General features: G+C 48.2%; 1 protein-coding gene across 2 annotated transcripts in view; it reads right to left on the reverse strand.

Annotated features, from left to right (window-relative positions):
- The window catches only part of ACSL1 (acyl-CoA synthetase long chain family member 1), a 106,601-nt gene extending 99,095 nt beyond the window's left edge, over positions 1-7,506 (reverse strand). Inside the window, exon 1 of one of the 2 annotated variants that reach the window (XM_069744314.1) lies at positions 7,109-7,506. The gene's annotated coding sequence lies outside the window, so the exon portion shown is untranslated. The remainder of the gene's footprint in view (positions 1-7,108) is intronic. The other variant, XM_069744317.1, reaches the window with a different exon arrangement.
- Positions 7,507-17,415: the final 9,909 nt, after the last annotated feature.

The raw sequence follows: 17,415 nt of genomic DNA on the forward strand, positions 1-17,415 counted from the left end.
TTTTTTTATTTTATTTATTTTTTTTTTTTTATTATATGGTTCCCAGGGCCTGGAGGAGAGTCTCCTCTCCTCCACCCTGGGTACGAACCGCACATGATCTGTTTACTTCCCGCATGGTGGGCATAACCCTATGCGGAAAGTAAGCGGATCAATGCATTCCTATGTGTGCGGAATCCCTGCAATTCCGCACAAAGAATGAACATGCTGCGTTTTTTTCCGTAAATGCGATTCCGCCATGAAAAAACGCAGCATGTGCACAAAAAATGCGAAATGCATTCTAATAGGTTTAATGTAAGAGGTTTTTTTATCGCTGTTTTGTCGTATTGTAGCGAAAAAACACGAGAAAAAGCGAGAATTCCTGAACGTGTGCACATAGCCTTAGTGACCAAAGCAGCAAAAATGCAATGTGTGAACATATCCTTACATTATGGAAATAAGATTTTAGCGGTTACCGATAAGATTCTATGTAGAGCGCGGTGGGCGCTAGAGGCCGAGCTTCCCCCCTCCTGCATAGAATTTCATCAGTGGCAGCTGCCGTCTCCTATCTCAGTAAGGTCTTCACTGGATACAGAATTTACTCCAGAATTGAGAATTTTCAAAATCACTAATCAGTTCCTGGTAGAGAAAGAAGCAGATTTCTCCGATATGATAAATTGATTCAAATTTAGCAAGTTCATGTAAACAGTTATCCAGCTGCTACAAAACTATCCCGAGAATGCCGGAAGCGAAGATTGTTAACAGCATAAGATCCATGGGTTGGAAACCACTGACTTATTCTCTATTTCCAACTAGAAATTTATAGCGCAAGAAAGGCTTCAACCAGTGTGATAGTAATAACATTAGGAGACTAAAGGACAATGCCTTATGAGAGCGGGATCTCAGACAGGACAGGTGGTTAAAGGATTTATAATGCCACTTAAGCTGGAAGAGTCATCAATCCTACTGAGGGCAGAGAGGAGATAATCACTTGTTGTCTTGGATATACTCATTAACCAGCAGCTCTGCAGGGCAAGTACTTGAGTTGTTTGCTTTGGGTATCAAAGGAATTATTTATTATCAAAGAGTTATTTTCCAAATCCTCTAGAGAAATCTTTTACAAAGCCATACCTAGACCATGCCGAATTGTAAAATAAAGATTCCAGGGATACTAAAACACTAAAGGTACCTTCACACTAACCGATATCGCTAGCGATCCGTGACGTTGCAGCGTCCTGGCTAGCGATATCGTTCAGTTTGACACAGCAGCGATCAGAATCCTGCTGTGATGTCGTTGGTCGGGGCTAGAAGGCCAGAACTTTATTTGGTCGCTGGATCTCCCGCTGACATCGCTGAATCGGTGTGTGTGACGCCGATTCAGCGATGTCTTCCCTGGTAACCAGGGTAAACATCGGGTTACTAAGCGCAGGGCCGCGCTTAGTAACCCGATGTTTACCCTGGTTACCATCCTAAAAGTAAAAAAAAAAAAAAAACGCTTCATACTTACCTTCCGCTGTCTGTCCCCGGCGCTGTGCTTCTCTGTACTCACTGTGAGCACAGCGGCCGTAAAGCAGAGCGGTGACGTCACCTCTCTGCTTTCCGGCCGCTGTGCTCACAGCCAGTACAGAGAAGCAGAGCGCCGGGGACAGACAGCGGAAGGCAAGTATGAAGCGTTTTTTTTTACTTTTAAGATGGTAACCAGGGTAAACATCGGGTTACTAAGCGCGGCCCTGCACTTAGTAACCCGATGTTTACCCTGGTTACCCGGGGGCTTCAGATCGTTGGACCAAACAGCGACGCTGCAGCGATCGACATCGTTGTCAGTATCGCTGCAGCGTCGCTTAGTGTGAAGGTACCTTAAAGGTACAGTCACATTAAGCAACTTACCAACGAGAACGACAACGATCCGTGACGTCGCAGCATCCTGGATAGCGATCTCGTGTTTGACACGCAGCAGCGATCAGGATCCTGCTGTGACATCACTAGTGGTAGATAGAAGTCCGGAACTTTATTTGGTCGTCAGGTCGGCGTGTATCGTCCCGTTGAACAGCAAAAGCAACGACGCCAGCAAGGTTTTTCCATGGAGCAACAACCAGCGAGAACGATAAGTACGTCACTGGATCGCTCCTGCATCGTTCTGCTGTGTTTGACGTCTCCTAGCGACCTAAACAGCGACGCTGCAGCGATCGGCATCGTTGTCTATTTCGCTGCAGCGTCGCTTAATGTGACGGTACCTTAAGGCTATGTGCACACGTTCAGGTTTTTCGCTTTTTTTACGTTTTTTCGCGGTAAAAACGCTATAAAAATGCATACATTATGCATCCTATTATTTAGAATGCATTCTGCATGTTTTGTGCACATGACGTGTTTTTTCCGCAAAAAAACGCATCGCGGTAAAAAAGCAGCATGTTCATTAATTTTGCGGATTTTCTGTTTTTCCTGCTATTCTATGCATTTGGGGGGAGAAAAAAAAACCGCATAAAAAACGTGTCAAAACCGCGTGAAAAACGCATGCGGATTTCTGGCATAAATGTCCGTTTGTCAGGAAAATTTCTGCTAGAATTCCTGACGTGTGCACATACCCCAAGGGTCAGATTCATTAGGACTGGGGTGTTGTTTGCCAGCCTTAACCTTCGTCCGGCTGAGTAGGTACAATTGTAACTCTTCCGTTTTAAAATTGCAATTAACTTTTTTTTTTTCGAAAAGCCGTAGAGGGCTGAAATTTCGTGACATCTCTGCAGTTTTGGTCCAGAATATATTGGCCAAATTTCAATAAAATATATATGAAGGTACAATTGTTCCTCTGCAGCCTGTTAACGTTGTAAAATTATACAGCCTGATAAAGGTTAATGGAGAGGTGTGCAGGAATAAGATGCGCAGAACTCATCAAAAAGCGCCTCCGTGACTCTAGCCAGAAATGTTACACCAGTCAGAGACTGGCATAACATTTATGGCATAAAGAATGCAGCTACTTTTGATTAATTTATCAAGACGACATTACCATGTCCTGGCTCCTCCACCCACTTTGGTGGAGTTGGCCAAAAGTGAGGTAAAAAAAAAAAAAAAAACTAAAGTAAACAATTTTGATACTTTTTAAAGTATGTTATGTAAACACTGATGAATGAGGACCTATCCAGTCTTACTGAAGGCAGGACTGGAGTAGGATGCGACCAATTCATTAAGAGACACATACCACTTATATTAGGTGCATCTTACAACTGACATGTGCCTCTGCCAGAAATATTACTCCTGTCATTAGGGAGTACATTTCTGGCATAATTTGTGCAGCCAAAGTGGCATACATCTTGCTAACTTTACAAGGTGGGCTTCAACAGGACAGCACCTACAGGACACATCAGGAGGCTCCGGCGCAGCACCTACAGGACACATCAGGAGGTTCCGGCGCAGCACCTACAGGACACATCAGGAGGTTCCGGCGCAGCACCTACAGGACACATCAGGAGGCTCCGGCGCAGCACCTACAGGACACATCAGGAGGTTCCTGCGCAGCACCTACAGGACACATCAGGAGGCTCCGGCGCAGCACCTACAGGACACATCAGGAGGCTCCGGCGCAGCACCTACACGACACATCAGGAGGCTCCGGCGCAGCACCTACAGGACACATCAGGAGGCTCCGGCACAGCACCTACAGGACACATCAGGAGGCTCCGGCGCAGCACCTACAGGACGCATCAGGAGGCTCCGGCGCAGCACCTACAGGACACATCAGGAGGCTCCGGCGCAGCACCTACAGGACACATCAGGAGGTTCCTGCGCAGCACCTACAGGACACATCAGGAGGCTCCGGCGCAGCACCTACAGGACACATCAGGAGGTTCCTGCGCAGCACCTACAGGACACATCAGGAGGCTCCGGCGCAGCACCTACAGGACACATCAGGAGGCTCCGGCGCAGCACCTACAGGACACATCAGGAGGCTCCGGCGCAGCACCTACAGGACACATCAGGAGGCTCCGGCACAGCACCTACAGGACACATCTAGGACTTTGTAACAACGCATCAATATCTCACAGCGTCATCTGGTCACAGCCCCTGTGTAGTGTTACATGAGACAGCTGTCACTAGCAAACAAACACTCCGTTTCTCACTTTTGGCCTATTCACATAAGCGATGTTAACGTGAGTGCTGTCGGAGTGTAGATCAGACAGAACCCGCATAGGACTCTATATAGACACACGTGTGGTCTTCTGCATGAACTTGGTCGCTGCAGAGAAGATGGCAGAGGTGAAAGAAATTTTCCTTAATCTGAAAACAGCTAACCTGAGATATGGAAATGTAATCTTGGCACGGACTGCTGAGGACTCAATGCATTTCATGACTCCGTGTTACAGAGGCACTTAGTGCAGGGATCATGCTGTACACCTATTCTTAGACAACGGCTGGATAGAGGGGAGAAACGATGCAAAAATGTGTTGAAAAGCGAGTGCAGTCTGATATAATACAGCTCGTTGCATTCATTCCAATATGCGCATGGTATGTTCACATGGAGGTTTTTTTTTTTTTTTTTATGTTGGTTGTGAACTTGTGACTCAGATCCACATAAAAAAAAAAAAAATAAAGGAAAAGAAAAGAAAGCCTGAACATGGCCATAGAGTTGAGGAATGGAACCTGAACAGCAATGCTAGGAGTTGTACACCCTCTAATGAGAGAGATATATATATATATATATACACACACACACACCATCAGATTAAGCACGTCAGCGTAGCTGTTGGATGCCTCCGCCATGCCCCTCTTAGCGAGTCCCATCATGGGCCTTAGGACTATGCAATGTCACAAAAGCCAATTTTATTGAAGTCATAATAGACAATAGTTCCCAAATTATCCATCAGACGACATGCCCTAGAGGAGATCTCTGAAAAGCCCTCTTTACAGGCAAGACCAGATCTGTAATGCAGTGCCATATGGAGATCCAAAGACTGCAAGTGCCATAAAGGCTCAGTACACCACTCTGGTATGTGCATGAGGCCTTATACAATCACAAAAGCAAAAAAGGCCAACGTAACGTAGCTCAGCTCCCCCATGTTGACTCAGACATCACCACTGCGCTTGTTGCCATTACACCTGTTGCTTCCAACAAGGTTTCAAGTATTCGGGTTCGCTCATACTAGAGTATAAATCAGATTAATGCAATATGATAAAATTGGGACTGCACTCAATGAGACAGCACAGATCTGCAGATTTTTTCACAACTGTATTAACTTCAAAATCTGATGGGGGAGAAAAACGAGAAAGGGACAGATTTTTGGCTCGTGTTAGTGAACTCTCAATCTCCACAACTGTGCAGGCTGCAGGTAAAAAGCCTGCAGTGAGAAATCAGAAAAAAGCGGCTGCAGAAACCCTCCGGGCAGATAACGAGATCATCTACAGGCTTGTTCACACAGTGTGCTGGAGACTGACCAGCGGATCCGGCTTCAGTTTCTTCTGCAGCTTTTGGGCTGTACTCACACACTGTCCATGTGCTGCGTTTTATATCAGCATCACAATTTGTAACAATCAGGGTGGATTTTTTTTAATGTATTTTTCACTTTTTTTGGCAAATTTAAAGCAGAGTTTTGTAAGGGTTTTTGTTTTGTTTTTTGGTACAGAAAAGCTTTGATTCTGCCCTTAAGATACATAATTGCATTTTTACATCAAGTTTTTTTTTTTCAGGCTTCCAATCAATTTTGTAGGGACAAGGAAGAGAAAAAACAAACAAACTGTTCTGCAGCATCTAAACCTAAGCGGACGCGAGTTTTCATGAAGTCGCCTTCACTTTGCTGGGACACAGTGTGGCCTTGGATTCTTTTTTTACGTTGACATTGAAATTAACAAAAAGTTTAAGGCTATGTGCACACGTTGCAGATTTGGGTGCAGAGTTTTCTGCACAAAATCTGCATCTCCTGGCAGAAAATGCAAGTGCAGATTTGATGCTTTTTTCTTGCGGATTTTCTGTGGATTTCATGCGTTTTTACCCCTGTGGATTTCTACATTGGAAGGGTGCAGAAATGCTGTAGATCCGCACAAAAGTAGTGACATGCTCCTTTCAATCCGCTGTGTTTTTCGTGTGGAATTTTCTGCACCATCAGCACAGCATTTTTGTTTTCCTATCGATTTACATTGTACTGTAAACCACTTTGCGGATTTACAGCTTTTCTGCGCGGAAAAAAACGCTGCGGATCCGCAGGAAATCCGCAAAGTGTACACACAGCCAAAGTGATTTTTGGGCCGTGTCCTCTTCACCTGTGTGAGCTCCGCGCAGGCTCGCGGCCGTGTTTTGTGGGTACAGACCGGTTGCGACTCATCTGACTTCCACGTGGTTGTCAAGCTTGGGCGTCCGGTCCGTGGATGGCACGCCACACTCTGTCTGTGGAACATGGATGTGGGAATCTGGCCCTAGCTGGCTACAGACCCCAATACTGCTGACCTGATGAAACTGGCGGTGGGGACGGACCATAAGTAACTGAGCAACCAGATTCCTACAGTCTCAGCTGCAAGGGATGGAGCCAAGGAGTTGGGTGAGGGGGTCCCCATGACAGGCAACGCAAATGTTACATTATACCATGCAATTCTTGTAAAAGACCCCAATAAGGTGAGGGGACGATAGATATGGAAGTGATGAGCAGGGTGCCCGGCTATAGATGCACCCACTGACAGGAGAGGGCACTGCTGCTGGGCACACACAGATAATGGGGACAAGAGGGAAGAAGCGCCAGTCAGATGGTAGCACACTGCAACAGGAAACCCTGCTAGAAGACCTGGGAAATCCACAATGGCGGGAGGACGGCAGCCACAGCCAGCAGGCGCCGACGGGGTTAAATTACCAAGAGGAAATCGCTGCACTCCAACTGCACGAGCACAGAAGCGACAACAGGAGCAGCTGCGACAATTTACAGTCATAGGACCAAGGAAATAACGGGGCGGGCAGCACTAATGCCGGGCATCCCCCCGCAGCCCCCAATACCCAGCACAGGCCTCGCACCGGCCACATGGGAACCTGCAGAGAACTATAACCCCCAGCAGGCACAGTACGGCACACCCCGCATCATTGGCAAATCCGCACATCACAGAAGGCGCAATCTGACCCATATTGCAGCCGTCGGTTCTGCCGCAGCCTCCGCACACTCACCTCCACAAGCCACAGGACAACGTGCAGCACGCCGGGCCGGCCGGGCTATTTATAGAGATGTGGCCGCAGCAGCGCCGTGTGTGGACGCGCCGCCCAGACTGCACTCCCAGTGCTACATCTGCATACACGGAGCCTGCCCTGCCTGCGTGTCCTGCCCGCCCCCAGCACTGCTCCTGCCGCCCCCTGCTCTGCCTATATATCCTGCCCGCCCCAGCATTGCTCCTGCCGCCCCTGCTCTGCCTATGTGTCCTGCCCGCCCCCTACTCTGCTCCTGCCGGCCCCAGCTCTGCTCCTGCCGGCCCCTGCTCTGCTCCTGCCGGCCCCTGCTCTGCCTGTCTATGTGTCCTGCCCGCCCCCAGTTCTGCTCCTGCCGCCCCTGCTCTGCTCCTGCCGCCGCTGCTCTGCCTATGTGTCCTGCCCGCCCCCTGCTCTGCTCCTGCCGGCCCCTGCTCTGCCTATGTGTCCTGCCCGCCCCCTGCTCTGCTCCTGCCGCCCCCTGCTCTGTCTATATGTCCTGCCCGCCCCCAGCGCTGCTCCTGCCGCCCCCTGCTCTGTCTATATGTCTTGCCCGCCCCCAGCGCTGCTCCTGCCGGCCCCAGCTCTGCCTGTCTGTGTCCTGCCTGCCCCCTGCCCTGCCTGTCTATATGTCCTGCCCGCCCCAGCTCTGCTCCTTCCGCCCCCTGCTCTGCCTGTCTATATGTCCTGCCCGCCCCCAGCTCTGCTTCTGCCGCCCCCTGCTCTGCCTATATGTCCTGCCCGCCCCCAGCGCTGCTCCTGCCGCCCCCTGCTCTGCCTATATGTCCTGCCCACCCCCAGCTCTGCTCCTGCCGCCCCCTGGTCTGTCTATATGTCCTGCCCGCCCCCAGCGCTGCTCCTGCCGGCCCCAGCTCTGCTCCTGCCACCCCCTGCTCTGTCTATATGTCCTGCCCGCCCCCAGCTCTGCTCCTGCCGCCCCCAGCTCTGCTCCTGCCGCCCCTGCTCTGCCTATGTGTCCTGCCCGCCCCCAGCATTGCTCCTGCCGCCCCTGCTCTGCCCCTGCCGGCCCCTGCTCTGCCTATATGTCCTGCCCGCCCCCTACTCTGCTCCTGCCGCCCCTGCTCTGCTCCTGCTGGCCCCAGCTCTGCCTGTGTGTCCTGCCCGCCCCCTACTCTGCTCCTGCCGGCCCCAGCTCTGCCTGTCTGTGTCCTGCCCGCCCCCAGCATTGCTCCTGCCGCCCCTGCTCTGCTCCTGCCGGCCTCTGCTCTGCCTATATGTCCTGCCCGCCCCCTACTCTGCTCCTGCCGCCCCTGCTCTGCTCCTGCTGGCCCCTGCTCTGCCTATGTGTCCTGCCCGCCCCCTGCTCTGCTCCTGCCGGCCCCTGCTCTGCTCCTGCTGGCCCCTGCTCTGCCTATATGTCCTGCCCGCCCCCAGCTCCGCTCCTGCCACCCCCTGCTTTGTCTATATGTCCTGCCCGCCCCCAGCGCTGCTCCTGCCGCCCCCTGCTCTGCCTATATGTCCTGCCCGCCCCAGCTCTACTCCTGCCGCCCCCTGCTCTGTCTATATGTCCTGCCCACCCCCAGCTCTGCTCCTGCCCGCCCCTGCTCTGCTTGTCTATATGTCCTGCCCACTCCCAGCTCTGCTCCTGCCGACCCAAGCTCTGCCTGTCTACACATCCGCCCGCCCCCTGCTCTTTGCGCCCTGTCTTCTGGAAATCAGCGCTATACTGCAGGAATTATTTCCAGTGATGTAAGGATGTGTCCTGGGTCCTGCATCACCCTGGAAGCTGAGTGAGGGGATCCCTCTGAGGCAGAGCCCACTATGAGCTGCTAACCTACACTCACATCATACACATTAATTCTTATGGACTTTTATTGGTACAATTGTAATAAAAAAGCAATTTTGCAATTTACATCTTATTAAAATCCTTGTTTTGAATGTATTGTTTACTGCTCGTTGCCGAGGTTACCAGTTAGCAGTGGTGGAGGCGACCATGCACAGTGCTTACAAGCTGATTCCTGCAGAACTTGTAATCTCTGCTCTAAGGCCGGGGTCAGACTTGCGAGTGCAATGCGAGAAACTCGAGCAAGTCTCTCGCATCAATACCCGGCACTGCCGCCGAAACTCGGAACCGGAGCATGCGGCTGCGTGTATTTCTATGCAGCTGAACGCTTCGGTCCCAAGTGCCGGGGGCAGCGTCGGGTATTGATGCAAGAGACTCGCTCAAGTTTCTCGCATTGCACTCGCAAGTGTGACCTCGGCCTACTGGTGACACTAAAAGGAGGTTGCTGATCAGTGCACTCTTACGTCACACTCTAAGGGGGTAGAAGAAAAATAGGACAAGAACACTCTTGTACAGGGTCCCAACCCAGTGGAGCCGGGGTCATTCCAGCCAAGTGACCCGCAGACACCAACAGAGAAGGACTTCATACACAGGAGAAGAACAGAGTGGTTAGGACTGTTTTGAACTTTGATGTGTGTCGTTTAAAAGTTTTACAGAGTTATATGGTCGGGGACGACCATCATTTACCATGGGGGCATGTAAGGGAAGAAGATGCCGAGTCAAGAAGAGTTAAATTGTATAGTAATGTTGTGAAGGAAACTGGTTCCTCCCATGTCACCAATCCGTGACGTAACTACACAGGCACAGCTCTCCGGTGCCCCCTTTGTCTCTCAGTTCAATAAGGGAACTGCAGCTAGAGCAAATAGCCGCCGGGGAGACTGCCCTGTTACCCACGCTGGGTATTCTAAGATTCGCAATCAGAATAAAAGGATCAGCCCAAAATTAATTTATGGTTTAATTGCCTTAAGGGGGCACTAGATAATTACAAAAAATATACAGTAAAAATATACCAAGGGTTACAGTCAGAGTAAAATATAACAATAATAGTACAAGGCTTAGACGTATAAAGCTAGAGGTCAAATTACCAGGTTGAAGGTCGCTTGTGGAGGCCGGGGAGCTCTGTGTTCCACAGGTACAAGACTTCTAGTTGCCGGGCAGCCCCCAAAAAGCATGTGCTTGCTCCCCTCTGGCTGGCATATGCCCGCTTCCTTATTTCATCATCATCTTCTTCTGTTGTGTCCTCAGCTCTTAATCCTTCTGTGTCCCTCCCCCCTGTACCTGAGTGGGCTAACAATCTCAACCCTTCAGCTTCCCTGCAGAATCTATTCCCAATACCTAATAAATGGAATAACTTCTCTCAGGATGATCGGATCAGTACACGGGCAGTACCAGTGCATGTGTGTTTGTTCTGCCAGTCGTACAGGGATCAAACCTGGACCAATTCGATTGCTGTGGGAGGCTGATCTCTATATCTCAGGTTCCAGAACTCTCACTGACTCGGGAGTTGCACTGTCAGATGCGCAATTTCTTCAGGGCTATGAGGATATTTTTTATGAGCCTGTACCTCGGACGATGTGTCCATAATTCATAATTTCATGTTGTAGACGGTCCGGCTGGGAAGACAATAGACGTGTCCTTCTGTAGCCGTCTGACATGTATGCTTTAATTGAGCCCCCAGGCACCTACATGCCCCCTGCTGGCATGGCTTTCTCATTCAAGTGCCATCTGCCTGCTACACCGGTCTCAGTCCATTACCCTATTAAAGGGTCTTCATTCAAGTAGGAAAAAGATAGTGTCATTATCCATGTTTGGATCTGTGGCAGATCTGGTTTCCTTCAGATTAAAACCTTTTTTCCTTTCAGGTCATCGGGGGTTAATGCAGTTTTTCCTTGGTGGCCGCTGGTGTAATTGCATTGCAGCTTGTTCTGCTGTTGTGGGTGGTGACTACTCCCACCTTCCTTTTAAAGGTCACCTGGTTCATCAGCTAACTGTTGGTTAAACAGGTCCTTTGGATACCAACCTTGCTGGAATAGGAGCTTGCTTAGTGCTGTTGTTCTACAACTGAATACTCATTCCTGGTGCCTTACTCTGCTGTGCGGTGCATTGCAGCAGAGAAAGCTAAGTGTGGTGTTATTGTTTCTTTGTCCCTTTGTTGTTTGTAACTTTCCCAGTGTTGTATTAGTGCAGCGGTGGGACCAGTGCTCTCACCTGCCAGTTCCCTATATAGGGATTAGAGCATGGCAAGTGAGGGACTAGGTATCCTAGTTGGCGACGGGTTGAAAGAACCCGTATAGGGATGGTAGCAAGATCCGGGCACAGCCTCAGGTGAGTGCAGGAGGTGCCCATTCCCCGTTCCCTACCGACAGGGCCCATCGTTGTTAAAGTGTCCCCGGTGTACCCTTGTGTGTTTCATCATTTTGTGACCGACCACCCGCCAGGTCGTGTCCCACCAGGACAGTCACAGCGTCACAGATGGGGCCAGGCGTGCTCATGTCCCTGCAGTCGTGTGACCAGGCGAATTCTGATATGAGACAAAATGGAGTCAGGCCAATCTCTGATAGGAGGCCAGCATTATGCCCGATATCCAAAGATGGCGGCTGCTCCCTCTTCACAAATGTATATTAATGTTTTATGGTTGTGCGTTCTTATATAAATCTGCATTTTAATCCTTAAAGCCAGTTTGTGTCTCGGTTTTCCTGGAGGTTTAACCTCAAGGCAGTCCCCAGCGATTGGGGAGGGCTGTCCACTAGCAGGGGTCCCCAACTCCAGTCCTCAAGGCCCACCAACATGTCATGTTTTCAGGATTTCCTTAGTCTTGCCCAGGTAATAATTACATCACCTGTGCAATGCAAAGGAAATCCTGAAAACATGACCTGTTGGTGGGCCTTGAGGACTGGAGTTGGGGACCCCTGCACTAGGGGAACTATTACAAGGCATAGGGATACAGTTTGCAGCACTCAGGGGCAGGAGCCAGGAGCGTAACTACAGTAGGTGGCAGGTGATGCAATCGCACCACGGCCCTGAAGCTTAAGGGGCCTCAAGAGACCATTTGGCCTATATGAATAGACCAATACTGTTAAAGCAATAATTCGGGGCCCCATTGGAGCTTTTGCATTGGGGTCCATGAGTTTCAAGTGACGCCACTGCTCAGGGTAGTATATAGTTAAAAGCTTGGGAGTAGCCCACATATGGGGAGGGGTTAGATCAGATAAGAAGGTGAAGCATTCCTGCTTTGGCAGTTCTGTGAGGAAGTGAAGGGTCCGGTCAGTTACAACACTCCAAAGCAGTATGGGAACGGTCCAGGGTGTAGGACCCAGAAGAGCCATTGGATGCCATGACTCTTTCTCCCCTAAGTGGAAGAGGCCGATCAGATCACAGCGAGAGGGTAAGCTGGTGGGTCTCAGGGAAACTGTAATGCCGGATATAAAGTACCTGGTACCAACTGAGTCTGTTGATGTGGGGCAGGTTGGGCAGAATGGAGGCAAGGACTGATAGTGCACTGGACAAAGGGAACATAAACTGGAGGGGGCTCCATCTCATCCTGTATACTGCAGCCATATGTATCCCAATTGCACAGTAAAGATGAACCTGTTGAACCTGGACCAAATGTCTCCTTTGTGTGCTGCTGTATCCGGTCCCATGGACGGGGAGGTATCGAGGACTCCCGAACGACAAGTGAATACAGAACTCATCCTACAGCACAACCCACAGAAGTCAGATTCCTGTTTAGAAGAGGGGTTTCAGGGCAAAAAGAACTCAGTTCCGGCACACAGCACCAAGCCATGGGCCCCCCTTCAACACCATGATTGGACAACCCATATAAGGGTACATCCACACAGGACTCATCTGCTTCATTGGGCCACCAGCTTCATGGAGAAAACTCCAGGCAGCTGTCCTTGTATTGGTTTCCGCAATACCACTGCTATATTTAACTTTATTTGTGTCCTTAGGGGGAACCTGTCATGTCCAAAAATGCTATTATCTTGCAAATATGGGTTAATCTTCAGGTTAATAGCTTTTAATGCTGTACAGTCGCTTTAACTAAAGTACCTTCCTTCTTCCCAGGAGCTGACAACCTGCTCTGCAAAGATGTGCTACAGAGCTGGATGTCAATCAAAGTGCTCCTCCCAAGAGCTGCTGGCTTTCAGTCACAGAAGCATACATGGAGCGGCAATTACGATCACTCACAGCATTGGCACTTTGACAACTTGCTCTACACAGATGTGCTATTGAGCTGGATGTCAATCAAAGGGCCAGGGCGTGCAAACAGCCTCCGCTCACTATACAGTGAGTGATGACATTAGCTGCTCCATGTATCCCTCTATGACTGAAAGCTGACAGCGCACTTTGATTGACTTCTAGCTCTGTAGCACATCTGTGCACAGCGAGTTGACATCGTACCATGGCATGCTTACTGCTGCTGTTCACAATGCTGTGAGCAATGACAATAGCAGCTCCATGCATGCCTCTTTGACTGGAAGCAAGCAGCATTGTCACAAACTATGTGTGCTCTGATGCTGCTAAAAGAGAAAGCCTTTCCTCTGCAGCAAGGGGAAGGAGCGGTCTGGGGTCAGGAGTTAACTGCACACTCTTTGGCCAGCCTCAGTGCAGTGCTTACAAGTTCATTATAATAGAGCTGGTAAACACTGTGCTTGTTCACCCATGACTCCTATATATCAGCAGTGGCTGGTTTCTTTGATAACAAAATGTAAACAGTAAAAGACAAAATGAGGTTTATTAAGAAAAAGGGAGCACATTGTAAAAAAAAATATTAAAAACGTGCATGTTTTAACAAATATACCCATTTAAGAAGATGATAATAAAGGTACCTTCACACTGAACAACTTAACAACGATATCGCTAGCGATCCGTGACATTGCAGCGTCCTGGATAGCGATATCGTTGTGTTTGACACGCAGCAGCGATCTGGATCCTGCTGTGACATCGTTGGTCGGAGCAGAAAGGCCAGAACTTTATTTCGTCGCTGGATCTCCCGCAGACATCGCTGAATCTGCGTGTGTGTGACGCCGATTCAGCGATGTCTTCACTGGTAACCAGGGTAAACATCGGGTTACTAAGCGCAGAGCGGCGCTTAGTAACCCGATGTTTACCCTGGTTACCAGTGTAAATGTAAAAAAAAAAAAAACACTACATACTTACATTCCGGTGTTTGTCGCGTCCCCCGGCGTACTGCTTCCCTGCACTGTCAGCGCCGGCCGGCCGTAAAGCAGAGCACAGCGGTGACGTCACCGCTCTGCTTTACGGCTGGCGCTTAGACAGTGCAGGGAAGGTGATGGCGAGGGACGCGACAGACACCGGAATGTAAGTATGTAGTGTTTGGGGTTTTTTACATTTACAATGGTAACCAATGTAAACATCGGGTTACTAAGCGCGGCCCTGCGCTTAGTAACCCGATGTTTACCCTGGTTACCAGGGGACATTGGCATCGTTGGTCGCTGGAGAGCTGTCTGTGTGACAGCTCTCCAGCGACCACACAACGACGAAACAGCGACGCTGCAGCGATTGGCATCGTTGCCTATATCGCTGCAGCGTCGCTTAATGTGACGGTACCTTAACTCTTTACGATGCAGATACAATTGTATATATGAGGCAGCTGAGGCACAGAAAGTCATCCTTATCTCATTCTGCCTTGACACCCTGATGACAATAGGGACAATTACTTCCCTTCACCTGGAGGGCTGGGTCTCTGGCAGTGGCCCAGGTTGCTCTTTTATAATCTGGCAATGGTTGGCTCAGGACCAACTACTAAAACCTACAGATATTGTGACAATAGTGGTGGAGCGAGCCCACTAGATGAGACAATGAGCTTATGGGTATCAGATTTCTATCCTTTATGCCTGTACAACGCATTTCGGGTGAACTCTTCAGTCTCCACCATGGACAAATAAAAAATGAACACGTGAGTATATATACAATAACAGTAATAGGTGGGTGCCCCCAAAAAAGTAATCTAACAAAATGATAAAAATTGAAACATATTACATTTGTTCATTAAAACCTGGGACATGCATTCGTCATAAAGCGCTAATGTACATATAGAAAAATAAACATGTCGCTTATGCATAGATCCAAGATAAACACCTGAATGATGGCAGATGTGAGCTGATACAGGGTCTTTACGCACTGCGAGATGGGAATATAGAAATAGGGGCTAAACATATTGTGAAGGCGTCAGACACAATGTGGAAGGAAGTTATACAAACCCGGACAGCGTAAACTGTGCGATGGTGTTTGATGGTTGCTAAGCAATGGCCGACCTACGGAAACCGGAGAGGGACAAAAAGGTCTTAAAAACTGTGTACTGACTAACAGAAACCAAATGGAACGAGACGAAGGAAGCAAAAGGCTGAAAAAAGGGCAGTATATAGTTTGCTAGGCTGGGAGGATGGAAGGGAGACGTAGAGGTGGATATTACCGATGTTAGGAAAGATTTGGTCTATGAGAACGCTGTGTTCCAGCGTCTAATGAACAACAAACTTATGAACAAACTTCTTTCTTTATTCACTGAAAGTGCTCAGTAGAGGATAAAACAGCATCAGCGATGTAGGTTACATTGTATGCGACATCGACGCGTTTCAGGTGACTGCGCATCCGTAATAATGTATGTGCTGGCTTCTTCCTCCTCAATATCCAAATCTCCCTGGGTAAGGGTACCATGCTTATAGAAGATAAACTCCAATAGTAGAAGAATGAGGTTCTATCCGGTGCAATCAGCTAGTATTAACGAAATATGCAGATATTTTCTCACATTCACTTATTTATTAGTTATAAAAAGTCAAACAAAAGAATCTAATGAAATATTTGGTATTTAACCCCTTAGTGACAGAGCCAATTTGGTACTTAATGACCGAGCCAATTTTTACAATTCTGACCACTATCACTTTATGAGGTTATAACTCTGGAAAGCTTTAACAGATCCCGCTGATTTAGAGCTTGTTTTTTCATGACATATTGTACTTCATGTTAGTGGTAATATTTCTTCGATATTACTTGCGATTATTTCTGAAAAAAACGGAAATATGGTGTAAATTTTTAAAATTTTGCAATTTTCAAACTTTGTATTTTTATGCCCTTTTGGCCGGCGTCACACTACCGTGTTTTACGGACGTAAGAGAGGTGCTGAAAATACGGATTGCATACGGTACAATGCTTCTCTATGCCCCTGCTCCTATCAGCCATATTTTACTGATTCGTATTATACGGTCTTCTACGGCCGTAGAAAAATCGCAGCATGCTGCGTTTGTCACCGTATTGCGCAAAAAATCCGCCAATGAAAGTCTATGGGGGCCAGAAAAATACGGATTACACACGGACCAGCAGTGTTACTTGCGAGTAATACGCAGCAGTGTTAGAGAGAAAAGCCGGAAATTCAGCGCGGTGTACAGTAACATCACACTGACAGCTTACAATAGAATAGGTAGAATAAATGTGTACACATAGAATAGGTTTATATATATATATATATATATATATATATATATATATATATATATATACATATATATATACAGTGGGGCAAAATAGTATTTAGTCAGTCAGCAATAGTGCAAGTTCCACCACTTAAAAAGATGAGAGGCGTCTGTAATTTACATCATAGGTAGACCTCAACTATGGGAGTAATTCAATTGCCGGCTTTTGCTATCTCCTTCCTAAACCCGACATGATATGAGACATGGTTTACATACAGCAAACCATCTCATATTCCCATTTTTTTTTTTGCATATTCCACACTACTAATGTTAGTAGTGTGTATGTGCAAAATTTGGGCACTCTAGCTATTAAATTTAAGGGCTAAATGGCGGAAAAAATTGGCGTGGGCTCCCGCACAATTTTCTCCGCCAGAGTAGTAAAGCCAGTGACTGAGGGCAGATATTAATAGCCTGGAGAGGGTCCATGGTTTTTGCCCCCCCCCCCCGGCTAAAAACATCTGTCCCCAGCCACCCCAGAAAAGGCACATCTGGAAGATGCGCCTATTCTGGCACTTGGCCACTCTCTTCCCATTCCCGTGTAGCGGTGGGATACGGGGTAATGAAGGGTTAATGTCACCTTGCTATTGTAAGGTGACATTAAGCCAGATTAATAATGGAGAAGCGTCAATTCTGACACCTATCCATTATTAATCCAATAGCATGAAATGGTTAATAAAAACACACACATTATTAAAAATTATTTTAATGAAATGAACACAGTTTGTTTGAATATTTTATTGTTCTCTCAATCCACCTGAAGACCCTCGCTCTGTAACAAAGGAAACATAATAAACCAACAATATACATACCTTCCGATGATCTGTAACGTCCCACGATGTAAATCCATCTGAAGGGGTTAAAATATTTTACAGGCAGGAGCTCTGCTGTAATGCAGCTGTGCTGGTGGCTGTAAAACCCCAGGGAATGAAGGTAATGTAGGTCAATGACCTGTAGTTACCTTCATTCGCGGTGATGCGCCCTCTGCTGGTTGTCCTCAT

This window comes from Ranitomeya imitator, chromosome 1 (assembly GCF_032444005.1).
Source record: "Ranitomeya imitator isolate aRanImi1 chromosome 1, aRanImi1.pri, whole genome shotgun sequence".
In the NCBI taxonomy this organism is placed as follows: Eukaryota; Metazoa; Chordata; class Amphibia; order Anura; family Dendrobatidae; genus Ranitomeya; species Ranitomeya imitator.